This window comes from Hyaena hyaena, unplaced genomic scaffold (assembly GCF_003009895.1).
Source record: "Hyaena hyaena isolate Hyena2069 unplaced genomic scaffold, ASM300989v1 scaffold_170, whole genome shotgun sequence".
NCBI lineage: Eukaryota > Metazoa > Chordata > Mammalia > Carnivora > Hyaenidae > Hyaena > Hyaena hyaena.
This window is the reverse complement of record NW_024080802.1, coordinates 2,417,371-2,435,900: the sequence shown is the minus strand read 5'-3', so window position 1 is coordinate 2,435,900 and position 18,530 is coordinate 2,417,371. Positions and strand designations below refer to the sequence as shown.

Genomic DNA, 18,530 nt, shown 5'->3' with positions numbered 1-18,530 from the left:
TTGGTTAAGGGTCCAACTTCAGCTCAGGTCTTGGTCTGGTGGTTTGTGAGTTCAAGCCCCACATGTGGCGCTGTGCTGCCGGCTCAGGACCTGCAGCCTGCTTCAGATTCTGTCTGGCTGTCTCTGCCCCTCTACCACTCACACTCTGTCTGCTTCTCTCTCAAAAATAAAAATAAACATTAAAAAAAAAAAAAAGCAGAGGATACACTCTGCTGCAAGAGTGCCTGGTCAGGGAAAACGATCTAGGCTGAGGAATCTGGGATTAGGTGATTTGCAAGAATAACCATACTACAACCTTCAGAAAAAAGGAAAATCACATTTTCATACGTTAATGTAGTGTGTTCATTTTTTAAAATAAAATCCATTATTAGCAAACCCACATTGAAACGATCAGCTAGACAGATGGAAACTTTGGATTCCAAGCAGATTCATGTCTTTCTATCAGCTAGCAATTAGACATGTGAAAGCATATTCTTAAACCATAATGTGTCAAAAATTTGCAGTTTTTAAAGTAATACTGTCAGGCTGTGAAACTTGCAAAATTATCCAATTTTTTATTACTGCCTTTGATTTATATGCTCCCAAAAGCAAGGTCTAGAAATATTCCCATTTTAGTTATTGCGGTCACTGGAAAACATTGAAAACATAACACATATTTTTTTATTTCCTTAAAATTATATTAGAGTCTTTCAAGGGATCAAACTATTACCATATTTTCTTTGGGACACCGAATATTCTGCTTTCTTAGTAGCAACAATGACAATAAAATGAGTATTTTGGGATTCTGTAGATGTCTAGTTAACCCTCTTAATTTTTTCAAATTTTTAAAAAAATTTCTGAGAGTGAGAGACCGTGTGAGCAGGGGAAGGTCAGAGAGAGAGGGAGACACAGAATCTGAAGCAGTTTCCAGGCTCTGAGCTGGCTGTCAGCACAGAACCCGACGCGGGGATCGAACCCACGAACCGTGAGATCATGACCTGAGCTAAAATCAGACGCTTAACTGAGTGAGCCACCCAGGTGCCCCAACCCTCTTAAATTTTGAACCAGAAATCAGAGATGAGTGAGCAGCCTGTAATGTTTACTGGCAAGCACAATACAAACTGGTGGATTAAAAGGAGCCCGTGCTACTTCCTCTCTCCAGTCTAGATCTAGAAGCCACCTGTCGACTTCCAGGGCATCACTTTAACCCAACTGACCACAGAAGATCCCACCCAGCCTCTGTGTGGTAAACAGCTCTGACCCGGTGAACAGAAATGAAACCGGATGAGAGAGGCCTGAGGATAGGTGGGTCCTGAAAAGCCAAATGGAATCTGAGTAAGTGAGCTCTGTGATCTCTGTTTTACTCTCACAGATGGGTATCTTTACTCCTTCTCTTCCCCCTTCCTCCCCCTCCTCTTGTAAAACAGTGGAAGAGAGAAAAGACTAAATAAAGAACTTGGGAAAACAGAAAACCTGTGCTCCCTCCAACTAGTATGCAATCTAAAATCTGGGTCCTGGAATAAACAGTTTCTCTTATTTGTTACTTTCATTGTTTGTCTCTGTTTTGGCTAACACTGGAAGCAGTGGAACACAAAAGAACCTAAGAACCTCATCTTCTCTTGTCTTCCCACCTCCAACCAACCCATGAAATCTGTCTGGAAAAACTGACGTATTAGTATGGAATCTAGACTTCCAGAAACCAATCCTAGAGATGATTTATTTTTTAAAATAACAAGATTTCCATGTGGTACAGGGTAACAAGTTTTGTAATCAAAAGATTACAAAGCAGAAGATCTGCTTCACCCTCAAAACACTCTCCAAAAGAGTATAACCTTTCGTGAGTTACTTAACTTTCTGAAACACAGTTTCATCTACATAATTGGGGTGAAGGATGGTTAAAGTAATACTAGCTTAAAATCTTTTCTAAATATCAAATGAGAGAATATATGCATAAGCAATATTCAAATAAATCACTAAGTAAATCTGCAATTATTTCTTATTGATTACAACTTTATTTGAATGTAGATAAGAAGTCTAAAGTCACTGACATTACAGATTGTACTTTATTTGGTTTTTCAGAGTTTTCAGTGAAGTTCCTGGGGAAGAATACCTCTTAAAGATCTTCCTTCCTTCCTTCCTTTGTTCCTTCGTTCCTTCCTTCCTTCCCTTTGGGAAATGGGCTAGTCCAGAGAGTATGCTTTTTTGTATTAAGTATTGTGCTTTAATACTCCCTTGGTACTAAGATTTTTTTGTACCATTTATTTATGTAAAAAAGATTTTAGTGCTTTATTTACAAAATGCCTAATTAAAACCTGATTCATAATAATTCAGCCTTAACATCAGAATTAGAAATTCATGAAGTAATCTACGTACTTGTCATTTAAGACTTACTTAAATTACCTGAATTGAGGGCTTTTTTACAGTCCAATGCTGATTTATTATACCTTTGACATCTCTGTAAGGGAACCATGTATTTTACAAAATAAAATAAACTCAACTCTGATGTCCTCAAAATATTACTCTATTTAGTAAATGTTAACGTTTCTAAACATACACAGAGAGACAAAAATGGGTGTTGTTATTATTTTAGATTTAATTTGTTGTAGTTTTTAAAATGTTATAGTTTTTTTATTTAACCATATGAGTTTAATCCACTATCAGTTTATTACAACTTTCATAAGTAATTTACTGAATTGTTTCTTTCTCCCATTCTTCCTTCCTTTTATCTTCCTCTTTCTTTTTGCTTTTATTTAAAATTTTTTTAATCTTCATTTATTTTTGAGAGAGAGAGACAGAGCATAAGTGGAGGAGTGGCAAAGAGAGAGGGAGACGCAGAATCTGAAGGAAGCTCCAAGGCTCAGAGCTATCAGCCCAGAGTCAGCCGTGGGGCTCAGACCCACAAACTGCAAGATCATGACCTGAGCTGAAGTTGGATGCTCAACCGATTGAGCCACCCAGGCCCCTCCTCCTTTTTTTGAATCTTAGTCTACACATTTTCTTCAAATTCCTTCTGCCTGGCTATGTTAGAAATTAATGTGGCCATTGTTTCTGTCACTGACTCTATCTTCTGTTGTTGTTATTGTCAGGATTGTGAGTGTCATTCTCTGCCTCAAAATGAGACACCAGGCTTGGATGGCAAGAATACAGAGGCAGAGCCAGGAGGGGCTGACAGTGGGGCTGACAGCCACTACTTATTTTGATTCTTTCGGTGGTCATTTACTTGCTCCCAGAATAATGCAGCTTCAATTATGAATGTGACCACCATCCTGCTGCTTACCTTCTCCCCACCATTAAGAGTTGTCTATTCTCCCAGCCTCCACCATTTTACCAGTTTCTCATTTGTGTCATTCCATTTTCTCTTCTGACCTACCACGTATTTGAAACTTCTTTGAAAGGTTATACATCATCATTTTGTTGCTAAACCAAACTAATCTTTCTTTTCTTAGTGGACTAAACTCTGTCATTAGCCACAACTGACCATTTCCTCCCTCTTGAGTTTAGCCAAGTTTGTTCCTAGGGTTTTAATTTCCTATCACCTGCCTGGCTATTTTTCTCAGTTTTCCCATGTTCATCTTGTAAATGTGTGAGTTACATCACTGGCCACAGGGGTTGAATTAGAGCTATCCACATGACCTAAACCAGGTCAAATAGAGCCAAAGAGATTCCTTGCTATGACTTATGTTGAAACCATCAAGGAATAATTATGTTCTGTCTGCTAAGGTTGCTGGGCAATGAAAATGATATAAGCACAGAGTTGCCAGGGGTCAGAAAAATGAGGCTATCACTATAGAAAGCACATAAAAATGGAGTCCTGGTCAATTCATTTAGTCTCTGGATCCAGATGGGTCTGAAGCCTTAAATATACATCTGGATTTTTCCATAACTTGAGCCAATATATTTCCTTGATTGCTTGAGTGAGGTTTTATGTCATTCGCAAATGAGAGGGTTTTTGATGAAAGAATACTCCCTTCCCACCTATTCACCCATCCCCACTGAGTAAATATAATTTTTTATTAGAAATCTCTTTTTAAATGTTTGCCTGTTACCATACGCTCAACACTCCCACTTCTATCCACCCAGTTTTCTAACCAGAAACTTTGGCGTGATCTTTGATTCTTTCTTCTCCCTTAGTTCACCCCCTCATCCAAATAAATCATCCAGTCCTATTAATTTACTCCTAAATTTTTCCTTATTCCATCTAATTCTCCTCATTGGATAGGGGACACCACTATCTCTTGGATTACTTTAATCATTTCCATAGGTGCTTTGCTTGCCTCCAGTCCATCCTTTACCTTGTAGTCCATTATTTGCCTTGTGTGTCCAAAGTGCAAATCTGACTACAGTAATCTGTTTAAGATTTTGTATGCCTCTCCTTTGCCCACAGAGTAATTAGGATCCCACTCTCCTTACCATGGCTGCCATCATGATCTGGCCCTATTTACCTCTCCAGCCTCAGTCCCTGTTATTTCCTCTACCTCATACTTTCTCACATGGAACTACTCTCAATCCTTCAAATGGGCCATGCACTCTTTTTTTTTTTTTTTTTTTTTAGAATACTCAGCTTTAGACTATCCCTCTCCCCTGCACTAGCTGGTAAAATTCTGTGCCCCCAGAGGAACACTTCTCTCAGGTCTTCAGTACTCTAAGAGAACTTCCAAGTCCGAGTTGAATGCCTTTACTGGTGTCCTGCTAGCTTCTAAACCATATTTACCCAGTGTAATTGCCATTTACATTATCATTGGCAATTTATATCTTTCAACCTGAAAGAACCACTTGAGAGCAAAGATCTCTTATAGCAGTGCTACTCCATAACTACTTGTGTAAATGAATGAATAAGCAGTGATTGAACCATCAGTCATAGACTGATTGAATATAATGGACATTGAATCGACATAGATTGAGTTTTCTGCTTTTATAACTATATAAGCCTCTCTCCAATATATTCTAAGTAGATCAGTCTAAAATAAAAGTAAAAAAAATTGCAGTTTTCTGATAGAGGAATTTCAGATCATATTTGAAACTTTTTCACTTCCTAAACTCATTTGATTGATATTATACACTTAAAATTAGGCAAACGGTTTATATCAGGGCAAATGAGGGCATGCCCTTAACTTTCCAACCCATTTTCTTGTCAAAACTTGGACCTTTTGACCCCAGGTTACATATTCACGTTTAAGCTTTAAATAATAAAATTACAAAAGAGACAGGTTGATAGTTCATGAAGGAAGCTCTGCTGCTCTGTGATAGCTGACTGAGTGTTTTACGCAAAACATCACAGATGACAAGCCCCATGCCTCAAGCTACAGATCCTCAAGGGCGGGAGACAAATAGGGAGAGAAATAAAGGATGCCGGCATGAACCAGGGTTCACGCTTACTACCCTCCCTGACCTCTCCTCACCACACATGCCCGCACTCAGGCGCACACCTGAGCCTCACCTATTATTTGTTGGTTACCAAGTATGATTTCAGATTGCATATTTTGGGTTTCTTGACCACCTAAGAAACAGTCATTTAAATCTTAAAAGCCTATCAAGGAAATTTTCTATTTCCTGTACCTAATTTCCTTTTAAGGAAAATAAAGAACCAAATATAAGAATTAAATTCAGTGGGTGGTTTAGCAAACTGCAAAAATTCTCAACAGGCTTTTCTGAATTTACTGTGAATTTTAAAAAAATTAGTGTTTCTTTGTTTTTGAGAGAGAGAGAGCACAAACAATAGAGGGGCAGAGAGAGACGGAGACACAGAATCCGAAGCAGTCTTCAGGCTCCAGCTGTCAGCACAGAGCCTGACACAGGGCTCGAACTCACAAATCACGAGATCATGAACTGAGCCAAAGTCAGACACTTAACCAACTGTACCATCCAGTTAGTTGAATATACTTTTTCTTTTCTCCAATCAGTTCATCACAAAGAAGTCAGAGAAATATTTCAGAAATTCAAAACTTATCAGATTCTGCTTCAAACTCTTCAACATCTTCTTATTACCTTTGGGATAAAGCCCCTGCTCCACAGCATACCTCTTTTTACTGTATAACCTGACTTCTACCTCCCGTTCAGTCTGCAGCAATTTTGTTTTCTCTCTTTATCAACACATGCTGGCCATAGATGGCCTTTCACTTCCTTGAAGGCATCATGCTCTATTCTGTCCCAAGGCCTTGGCACAGACTTGCTCTGCCTAAAACACTTTGAAACTCATCCTTCTATTTACTTTTCCACTCATTCGCAGTTCAAATCTCATTTTCTAAAAGAAGTCTTCTCTGAGTTATGAGTGGAGTAAATCACCTTTACCCTAGCTACTCCCTTCCAATGGCCATGACCTTTCTTGGAAGTGCTTATCAATTTCCACACTGAATTATAAACTCTACAAAGTCGAAGACTGTATCTGGTCATTTTCTTTGCAGCTCTGGTACCTAGCACAGTACCTAATAACTGCTGGTGGTTCATAAATGTTTGTTGAATGAATTGGTGTGTAATTTAGGAGAAAAGAGACTACACATGTATGTGATTCAATATCAGCTAAGACCATTCAGTAAAGTTTTGTTGTCAATTGCTTTGGCAGTAACTAGCTCTAATTATGGCTAATTTTTTAGGCCATAGCATCTTGTCTCATGGCTCACTAAAAATGTTGCTTAAAGTTTAATGTGAATATGGACATTTTAATTGGCTTTTTTTGTCTATGTTATTAAATATCCTCCTGGGGTCCTTGGGTGGCTCAGTCAGTTGAGCGTCCAACTCTTGATCTTGGCTCCAGGTCATGATCCCAGGGTCGCAGGATCGAGCTTGGATCAGGCTCTGCACTGAGCATAGAGCCTGCTAGAGATTCTCTCTCTCTCTCTCTCTCTCTCTCTCTCCCTCTGCCCCCTCCTCTACTCATGCTCTCTCTCTCTTTAAAATAAAATAAATAAATATCTGTCTGCTACCAAAATTTATGCACTGGCAACTTTGAGACTATTTAAAATCACTAAGCCTAGATGCTGAAAACCTTCTATAAATGTAGTGATGTAGCCCCCCTTAGCAGTATACCAGCCCTTTTATATTTTATTGGCATTTTATAACCACAATTTGAAATCTTCCTACAGATTTTCTGCCTTATCATTCTCTGCAATATCTCTAGTACCTGATAGCACATGGCCTCAAATAAAAGATTCAATGCTCACTTGAAAACTTGCCTCACCATAGCAGTCTAGATAGAATCTGATCTCTGCAGGTGGATCAAGAGAGTAATCCTTAATCACTTACCTCCTGCCTACTACACACTTTCTTCTCTCCCAAGGAAGGAGTCCAGTTTCTTAAGAAGTTGCAAATCTGGTTGGGTTAATCCCCAATTTCCAGCCTGGTTCTTACACTTTCAACTTTTAAAAACTTGTTACATACTTTAAAAATCAAAAGGTTTATAAAGAAAATCAGATTTCTTACTTCCAATAGCCTAGATCTTTATTTAAAAATTTTTTATCTTCAAATTTATCTTCCAAATTCTCCTTTAAATTTCTTATTTCTGCTCCTTTATCTTTTTAATTTTCAAGGCTAGCTTTGTTCTCTGAATCTTATCCCTCTTATTCTTATGTATTGCAACTTCATTTCTTTATACATTTCACAGAAAGTTTTCTCCTGTTTCTTTCATCATCTCTGTTTCAATTATTTTATTATTTTTATTTCTGTTTTCATGTCAGAGTATTTCCTCTCATGTTTGGTAGTGGTTGTTGTCCCATTCATCTTAAAAGAGACTGAAAAGCTGAATGGCTATTTGATGTGTTAAAGCAGGCTTGTCCACTACTGGATTTCACTGTATCGTGATCTGGCTGAATTGTTTCTTTGAACTATTTTGAAGACTATCAATATCTGCAAATTCGTTTCCTCAAGTTGGTCAGTTTTCCAGAGAGGAATCCTACACTGTCCTGTCTGAAGAGGAGAAAAAATGTGTTACTAGCTACTCATTTATAATTAAAGGAGTCAAAAGGGCCCACTGTTCATATGTAGACTTTTACTTTGCTTCTCTATATTTATAGTGATGTATTTGTCTTCATCTGTAATAGTGTCCCCCATTTTCAACTTTTCTACAAAATAAACTCTAATCCTCTACTGAGGCGTAGAATATTTTCTGACTGAGAATGGCATGGGTGTAGATCTGGGATTTGAGCTACTGTTTGTATAGCTTTTTGAACAATCTTCTCAGTTTCAGACTCACTTGTGCCCTACCCCAATTCAGTGGAACTGGCGTTTCCAGCTTCCAAGCTTTGCTGGATTTCTGTGTTGTGACTAGCTTGCCTCAGAGATTTATACCCTTCTGAATAAGCTTCAACTTTTTCTGGTCTATTAAATCAGTCATAACTTACTCATTTCACTTTCAGATTCTAAGACTTAGTTATTACCTTTATCCTATGTACATTGTCATTGTTGACTTATACCATTTTTTAATATTTTTAAGCTTATTTATTTTTGAGAGAAAAAGAGTGAGAGAGAGACAGAGACAGAGAGAGAGAGAGAGAGAGAGAAACAGAATCTGAAGCAGGCTCCATGCTCTGAGCTGTCAGCGCAGAGCCAGATGCAGGTCTCTAATCCCCAAACCATGAGATCATGACCTGAGCCAGTCGGATGCCTAACCAACCAAACCACCCAGGTGCCCCAAGATTTTATTTTTCAGTAATCTCTCCACCCAATGTGGAGCTCAAACTTACAACCCTGAGATCAAGAGTTGCATGAGCTAGCCATGCACCCCTGTACCATTTTTGATGTCCATTTATGGTCGGTTTAGTATGGATTGAAGGAAAAAAGAATAGAGATGGTATTTAAACCATTGTTTTCCTGAGGTTAAGATGGTGGGGAGGAAGAGGATGTGTCTTTTTACCCCATAAGGGGGTAATACATCTGAGATCTTTGTGTGATGAAACAGTTCTGTATTTTGATTTCAGTGGTAGTTACATGAATCCAATATGTGATTACAACAGCCAAACAAAACACCATATACACATTGTACCGAAGTCAATGATTTTGATATTGTACTATGGTTATATGAAATATAACCATTCTTGGGGCATCTGGGTGACTCAGTCGCTTACACATCCGACTTAGGCTCAGGTAATGATCTCACAGTTCATGAGTTTGAGCCCTGCATCAGGCTCCGTGTTGACAGCTCAGCGCTTGGAGCCTACTTCCGATTCTGTGTCTCCCTCTTTCTCTGCCCCTTCCCTACTCACACTCTGTCTCTCTCAAAAATAAATAAACATTAAAAAAATTAGAAATATAACCATTATGGAAAACTGGGTGAATGGTGCATGCATTCTCTATGTTTGTAACTTCCTGTGAATTTATTATTTCGAAATAAAAAGTTAAAAATACATATAGTAGCTAGAAAAGGGATTGTGTGAAGATATAGATGAAAGAATACTGGTCACACGTTAATAATTATTAAAGCAGAGTGATGAATATAAGGGCTTTATTATACTCCTTTGTCTGATTTTGTATATATTTGGAATTCTTTATCATAAAAAATGTAAAAAAAATCAGGGAGTATGTTATATTTACTTCTGTATCCCAGTGCCCAGCATAATGCTAGATAATTAAAAATATTTGCTGAATAATAAATTTTAATAAAGATAAGAAATATGAGTTCTTATAAAATATATAAACAACAAATAGTCATGTGATAACTTCAAGCAACCTAATCTACATGTATTTGGAATCCCTAGAGGGTAGGAGAGAGAAGAAAGGATAGAAAAAGTATTTGAAAAAGTAATGGACCAAATTTTCTAAATTTGATGAAAACTATTAACCCACAGTTTAAAGAAATTCAACAAACCACAAACACAAGTAACATAAGGAAAACTATACCAAAGTGTATAATAATCAATATGAGTGATCAAATCTTAAAAGCAGATGAAAAAAAATTACATACAGAGAAACAAAAATAAGACTGATAGCATTGTCAGAAACAATGCACGTCATTGGATAAGGAAGAAATAGATCAAATAAAATGAATTATAACTTTTAGAGTTTAGCAAAAATAACATAATCCAGTGATATATATGGAGAAAAATACAACATGACCAAGTGGAATTTGTCTGAGCAGTGCAATGTTGGTTCAAACATTTAAAAACTCTTCAGTGAAATTCACCTACTAAAAGACTATAAAGAAAAAAATGATGTAATCACCTGTATAGATACAGAAAAAGCATTTGACAAAATTTAATATCATTTCCTGATTGAAAATCTTAGTAAACCAAGAATAGGATAGAAATTCTTCAATATGACAAAGGACATCTATGGAAAACCTACAGCTAGCATGATAACTTAATATTAAACCCTGAATATTTTTCCCCTGCATTTCGAAAGAGGTAAATATGTTCCCTCTTTCCACTTCTTCTGTACATTGTAATGGAAGTTGTAGCCAAGGGAATAAAGCAAAAAACAAATAAAACAAACAGATAAAAATATATAAATAGGAATGGAAGAATAAAACTCTTAATTGTTGAAGGCATGTTTGAATACATAGAAATTCCTAAGGATTCTACAAAAAGCAACAAAAATTTGTAAATGAATTTAACAAGATTGCAGATTCAAAGTCAGTATACAAAATCAATTGTATTTCTGTACACTAGCAAGGCATAACTAGAAAATGTCATTTAAAAAACGATACCAGTTAAAATAGCATAAAATATGAAATACTTAGAAACACACTTAACAAAATGTGCTCAAATCCTATAAGCTAGAAGACATTGCTGAAATTAATTAAAGAAGATCTAAATAAATGAGAGATATTCCATTTTTTGGAAGGGTTAATAAATAGTATGAAGACTTCAGATTTTCCCTAATATGATCTATGGAAGTGATGTAATTCCAATAAAAATCCATCAGGATTTTGTTGGTAGAATTTGACAAGGCACTTTTTCCCCATTTTTAAAAGTTTATTTATTTATTTTTAGAGAGAGAGAGCGTGCATGCACAAATGAGGGAGGGGCAGAGAGAAAGGGAGACACAGAATCCGAAGCAGTCTTCAGGCTACCAGCTTCAGCTCTGAGCTTGATGCAGGGCTCCAACCATGAACTGTGGGATCATGACCTGAGCCAAAGTCAGACACTTAACAAACTTAGCTCTGCAGGCTCACAGACAAGGTAATTGTTAGATCTGTATAGAAATACTAGGTATCTAGAATATCCAACATGATTCTTGATGAAAATATGATTTTTAATGAATAAAACTAAGATACTTGTAATACTTGATTTTATGGCTTACCATAAAACTTTAGTGATCAAGACAGTGTGATACTAGTATTAAGATCAACATATAAGACAAAGGAGCCGGAGTAACTTAATAGTCAAAGAATAGTCTTTTCAACAAATACCGCTGGAATAATTGGATGTTTCTATGCAAATGATCGGAGCTTTGGTCCTTACCTTATTTCATGTACACAAATTATGTGAAAGGATTGTAAGAATTAAATGTAGGAGTTGAAACCATAAAAGTTCTGGAAGAAAATGAGAAAATCTTTTTGATCTTAGGTTAGGCAACGATTTTTTTTAGATATGCCACCAAATGGATGAACTGTGGAAGAAAAACATGGTTAAATTTGACTTTATTAAAATTAAAACTTTTGCTTTTCTTTTTTTTTTTTTTAATTTTTTTTTAATGTTTTTTATTTATTTCTAGGACAGAGAGAGAGAGACAGCGTGAGCAAGGGAGGGTCAGAGAGAGAGGGAGTCACAGACTGAAACAGGCTCCAGGCTCTGAGCTGGCAGTCAGCACAGAGCCCGACGCGGGGCTCGAACCCACGAACCGCGAGATCATGACCTAAGTGAAAGTCGGACGCTAAACCGACTAAGCCACCCGGGCGCCCCTAAAACTTTTGCTTTTCAAAAGATACTGTTGGGAAAATGAAAAGGGTAGGAGAAAATATATACAAAACATATATCTGAAATACATTTGTATCCAGGTTATAAAAGTAACTATTACAACTTAATAATTAGAAGACAAAATTTTGAAAAAGATAAAGATTTCAGGAAACATTTTGCACAGAAAGACACATAAGTGTCAAATAAACACAGAAAGAAAAAGTGTTCAACATCATTAGTCATCAGGAAAATTGAAAATTATAACCCCAGTGAAATACCACTGCACATCCACTAGAATGGCTAAATTTTAAAATGCTAACAATACCAAATGTTGGCAAGGATGTGGAACAATTGCAATGTCCAAACATGGTGGAGAAAGGGTAAAATGGTACAGTTACTTTGGAAGAGGCAATCTTACTCCTATATATTTATTTAACAGAATGGAAACATAAGTGCACCTTAATACTTCAATTAAAATTAAATAAAAATTGTAAACAATTCAGATGCCCAACAAACAATGAATGGATAAATTAACTGTGATATAGGTAGACTTTGAAATAATTATTAAGCAATAAATAGAAACAATATACTGATACATGCAATAACTGTTTTAGGTGATGGGAATGTTCTATACCACGATGGTCATGGCGGTTACGTGACTGTATGCAGTTTCAAAATTCATCCAACTGTACACCAAATATTGATTAATTTTATTGCATTTTAACACAATACATTAAATAAATACATTTATTATATACATATATAAATAATATATTATCTATTACATGTATAATATATAGCATAAATACATATATATGATTGAAGTATAAATAATACATGTAACAAATTTAATACATATGCCCATACTGACATAACTTATGTTTATACATCTGGTAGCAGTATATAGAGTAGGTGGGATTAGGAAAAAAAGGCTAAAGGTAGAGAAGTCATTTATTAGGTCATTGCAGAAGTCAGAGTAATCCTGGTAATCCTTAAGAAAGGCAGCTGTAGAAGGAATGAGAGTAAGGAACATGAAACAGATGTTGGAAATATTTCAGAATTAGGACCATCCCACAGAATTCACCAACCCCTGTTCTTTCTCTTCTCCCCTTCTGGTGTAAATAAGAAATTCCTCACCTTTGGTCATATATGGTGGTGGCAATTGCAATTGCAAGGAGTGGAAAAGGAAGAAGGAGTTTGCATATCCACAAGCTTAGTAGCCTTTGTCAGTGGAGGTAGGGGGTATTAAGGTTGGGCAAAATCACCCATAAACTTTGCTTTCTGTTCACTTCCTCAGTTCTGTGCCCCAGGAAATTCTGACACATTTTATGTGGAGAGAGCTTGCTTTGACATGAGTCTGATTCAACCTCACTTCCTAACAACCCCAAGTCCCCTCTCTAAAGCTTAAGTTGAGAAGCATTGATATATACTCTGATAAGAAATGCCCAGGAAGGGGGCACCTGGGTGGCTTAGTCGGTTAAGCGTCCGACTTTTGCTTAGGTCACGATCTCACAGTTCGTGGGTTCGAGCCCCGTGTCGGGCTCTGTGCTGACTGCCAGCTCAGAGCCTGGAGCCTGTTTCAGTCTGTGACTCCCTCTCTCTCTGACCCTCCCCTGCTCACGCTGTCTCTCTCTCTCTCTCTCTCTCTCTCCTAGAAATAAATAAAACATTAAAAAAAAAAAAAAGAAATGCCCTGGAGGGATAGTAAGATTCGTTTGTAGGTATGTTGAACTTGCAGAGAATTCCAGTTGCCACATCTAGTAGGAAATTGAAAAAGAAGGTATGGAGTTCAGGAATTTGTTGGGGCTTATGACATTAAATTGGAAATCTTCAGTGTGGGGATGATATTTTAGGTCATAATAGTTGAAGAAATTAAAGGGGAGCAAAACTGTAGAGTTTAGAATTGAATTCAGTAAATTATCTACAATCAAAGGACAAGAGGAGAAAAAAAGAGTCGGTACAGGAAAGTAAGTAATAATAAGAGACATAGGAGAAATCCAGGACAAATCCGTAAAGTATTTAGTAAAGAAGTGGAACTAAAGTGTGAGCCAGAGGAGATTACAGTTACTTGTACTTACTTGATTCACCTGAAATGAATTCCTCTAACCACCTCTCTTCTGTATGAAAAATAGAGGTGAAAGATCTTCGAAGGCTTTTCAGGACCACATATATACTCTATCTCGATAGAGTTGGCTGTGTAATGGAGAAGAATTATGTTATTTTGAGAAGAGATTTAAACTGAGATATTTTAAATATTTAAAGATAAGTCTCATGCATGTAATTAATTTGCCAGAACATGACTGATCACTTTGCTTTCAAAGACAGAAAGAGTAAAACCCTGTCAGTTACATTTTCAGATGTCTCAATTTGAGCTTCATTTTAATTGTAAAATGCTGTTATGTCATTTCTAAACCAGTTTATAAAAAATTACTTTGACATACTTATATAATGGCTTCTATCAATCATCTCTTTTACAATTGTTCAATCCCAAACTTAACTTACAATGCATTCAACTAAGTTGATTTAAATAAAAGCCATGCTATCAAAAGTAAGGAACCTCTAGAAATCTTTTTAATCATGCATACATATGTAGATTCCAAATGGTTCCAATCATAATTCTTAGTCAAACAAATCAGCCTGAATGATCTACACACCAATATTGAAAGCAGCAATAATTCAATTCTGTTCCAGAAAAGTTTAACATCTATACAGTTCCAGGCAACATAGTTGGTAGAAAGAAAAAAAGGAAGGGGGCACCTGAGTGGCTCAGTCGGTTAAGCGTCTGACTTTGGCTCAGGTCATGATCTTGCTAGGCTGTGGGTTTGAGCCCCACATTGGACTCTGTGCTGACAGTTCAGAGCCTGGAGCTTGCTTTGGATTCTATATCTCCCTCTCTCTCTCTGCCTATCCCCTACTCACTCTTTGTCTCTCAAATAATAAATAAACATTTAAAAAATATTTAAAAGAAAAGAAAAAAAAGGAAGGAAGAGGGAGAGAAAGAGGCAGAGAGACAGAGACAGTGAAGGAAGCAAATAACCCCTCTACTAGCTTCATCACTTGAAAGACACTTACGTGTTTTTGTATTTAGTTTTTGAGAATTTCAAACAAAAATGTACATTTTTAAGTCTTTTATTTTGTCTTATTTAAGATGGCAAACACTGAAAGAAACAACAAAAATAAATGCATTAGTGTGGTAAACAAAAATAAATTAAGGGTAGAGGAAATGTCAATAATTAAATTTTCAAATACTGTTTTTTTTATAAGTTGGGATCATTCATACTTCTGAACTTATTAAATTTGAAACTGTTCTAAGATTTTTGAGATAGCCTATTTTTCTTGAAAGATTTTCCCATCCCAGTTTGTATAAGTTATGGTGTAGAATTAAAATCTTAGTGGCCTGACACATGAAAGTTTATTTCTTGCTAATATTACAAGTGCAACATGGATCATCAGGGCTCCGATAATTATTGTTACTTAAGAACCCAAGGTAATGAAGCCTCCTTTTACATTTTTATTTTTTCAGCTTTATTGAGATATAATTGACATATAAAATTGCAAAATGTGTTTAAAGTGTGCATCATGGTAATTAGCTTCACGTATACATTGTGAAAGAATACTTTTTTTTTTTGATAAGGTCATTTAAGTTCTACTCTCTGAGCAAATTTCAGTCATGGAATACAGTATTACCAACTATAATCACTTTGTTATACAGTAGATTTTCAGACCTTATTCATCTTATGGTTGAAAGTTTTGTACTCTTTTATCAACCTCTCCCTATTTCCCCCCAACGCTGAGCTCCTGGCAACCACTTTTCTACTTTCTGTTTCAGAGTTAAGACTTTTTGTTTAAAGCTATCATACTTAGGTAATACCAGGAAGTATTGAGGCCTCCTTTTTGATGCCCGCTTCTCCTATTGAACCAAATCGGGAGAACAGGAAATGTAGTAGATTAAACACTAACTCCTAAAGCCTTTATTGTTCACATTTCTTTGGCCTAATCTAGCCACATGGCTATCAAAGGAATGACAAATTGCAATCATGTCATGTTCCTGGAATGAGTGGAGAATTAGAATCTATGTGAACTGCCCTTTTGACTTCCAAACCATTTCTTTTCTCTTCTTCAGAAACCATCTTGTGTGTGTTAGATCTCCACCATTAATTTCTCTGAAATTCCTCATATATGGTTTTTTCATTTCTTTTGGTGATATTTTCTGTAACTTACTCCCTACCTGACTTTTTTCAGTTACATTTATCCCATTTTGGGGGTTATTTCTAGAATGTTTTTCATGATTATGATGTTTTTGTTTGTCTTCCTTTAATTCCCAAGTTTTATAAAAATATAATCTCACTCATATGTGGAATTTATGAACAAAACAGATGAACACATAGGAGGGGAAGGAAAAAATAAGATAAAGACAGAGAGGGAGGCAAACCATAAGAGACTCGTAAATACAGAGAACAGAGTTGCTGGAGGGGTGTTGGATGGGATGAGGGGCTAGATGGGTGATGAGCATTAAGGAGGGCACTTGTATGGATGAGCACTGGGTGTTGTATGTAAATGATGAATCACTAAATTCTACTCCTGAAGCCATTATTACACTATATGTTAACTAACTTGGATTCAAATAAAATTATTTTAAAAAGGGAAAAAATGCTTTTTATTTCTTTCCATGGTTCTGTGATTATATTTTATATGCTTCTATGATTATTTTGAATTTTTTGATTCCTTTCCTTTAGAAAGGAAAAATTATTCTCTACAATTTTACATGTAGAATTATGTGATTTAACTATGCCTCTGGTTTTCAGTTGCTTTCTGTTCATGTTCTCTTTCTCATTCCTTCTTTCTTCTAGTCTATTTTCCTTCCTCTTTATTCTTTTCAGGCATATTCTCATGATAATATCTTTTCTGAATATTACTGGGCTTTGAATGGTGGCGTGATCTGCTGAAGAATGGTTTCGGAATTTATTACAAACACGGCTCTCATCAAGTTATTTCCTTTCTTGAGGATCAAATGTCGTCTTAGATTGCTAAGCGTAGCAACCTGGCCTTAACAGTCCCTTTTTTAAAATTCTTCAATCCTCTTTTTTATGGAGTTATCTCCTTTTATAGAAAAGCTAGGTCATGGATAATAGAAATGACATGTACACTACCATGAGTTTTCCTTTAATGTACCTGTTTCATAATTCTGAGCTGTGTAAGTCAGTCTAGCAGGGCATTTTAATAAAAATATACACTATTGTATATGTCCTTTAGAATGTGACAATTGGGGGAGAGAAATTTGTTTCTGGCTCAAAATCTAATATAACGTGTTGGTACTAAGCATGTATCATAATGTAAGGTTGAGACTTACAGCAGTTTCTTTGTCTTAATGAAGATTTTCTTTTTACTTATTTTCTTTTTTTGATAGGGTTTGTAGTAGAAGGGTGGACTAAAGATGTCTTAAATCCATTCCCTTAATTAGACATTTTCATTATTTAAAAAATGTGTTTATATGTTGTCTTCCTACTGAGTAGTGACCTCTTTCAAGGCAGAGTTATTCTTCATCTTTTTATCCTTATCACTGAACATAGTGGGCCCTTAGCAAATGTTTTTGAATTGAGGTGAAGTGGGTTGAATATATATATATGTGTATATATATATAAATATATAAAATTTTTAAAATGTATATATTTTTTGAGAGAGAGAGTGAGTGGGGGAGGGCAGAGAGAGGGAGACACAGAATCTGAAACAGGATCTAGGCTTTGATCTATCAGCACAGAGGCTGACACAGGGCTCAAAAATCCCAAACCTTGATATCATGACCTGAGCTGAAGTTGGACACTTAACCGATTGAGACACCCAGATGCCCTGAATTTGTATATATTTTTATTGTCTACTGTTGGTCAAAAAGGGATCCAAGAAATGTGGAGATACAGCATACCTCAAGACATCACCACTAATAGAAAACCATATCAAAATACTTCATGCTGGTCTTGGAATAAACTCATCATTTTTGTGTGCAAAAAGCCAGCAGGTTTATGTTGCAATTCAATTTTCAGTGCTTATAATAAATTGCTTTCAACTCAACTAGACAACTGGAAAACAGAAGCATTCAGATGTATATTATTCACCCCAAGGTTAACGGAAAGTCTATTACTTCAAGTCAATACCTATAGGAATTCTATTCAACATATGTATCTATACCACAGTGTTCAGCATTTCTTGAGATGGTCAACCCACTTACCACTATGGGTGATTCGGACACCCTGCTGGACAAATATGGAAGAGGTCAGAGGGTTCCTCTTTAACATGGTGTATTAATCTATGTCCTACAGGAAACAGAACCAGTAAGATGTGTGTGTGGAGAGAGAGATATTTATTTTAAGAACTTGGCTCACGTGATTGTGGGGGTTGGCAAATCCAAAATCTACAGGCAAACCAACAAACTAGAGACTGAGGGAAGAGTTGATAGTGCAGTGTCCAATCCAAAAGCAGTCTGTAGGTAGAATTCGGTCTTCCTCTGATGACCTGTTTTTTCTCTTAAGATCTTCAACTTATTAAATGATTTTTTTACCATTATGGAGGGTAACCTGCCTTAGTCAAAGTTTACTGATTTAAATATTAGTCACATTGAAGAAATACCTTCATAGCCCCATCTAGATTGATGTTTGACCAGAAACCTCATTACTGCAGCCTAGTCAAGTCAACACATGAAATTAACCACTACCTCTGGCATACTCAGGAGAA

At 36.2% G+C, this 18,530-nt stretch overlaps 1 long non-coding RNA gene across 1 annotated transcript in view; it reads left to right on the top strand.

Moving 5' to 3' along the window:
* Positions 1–18,530, top strand: part of LOC120237081 — a 104,233-nt gene that overhangs the window by 13,207 nt on the left and 72,496 nt on the right. Inside the window, exon 2 of the long non-coding RNA XR_005529849.1 lies at positions 1,142–1,314. This is a non-coding gene — a long non-coding RNA (uncharacterized LOC120237081). The remainder of the gene's footprint in view (positions 1–1,141; positions 1,315–18,530) is intronic.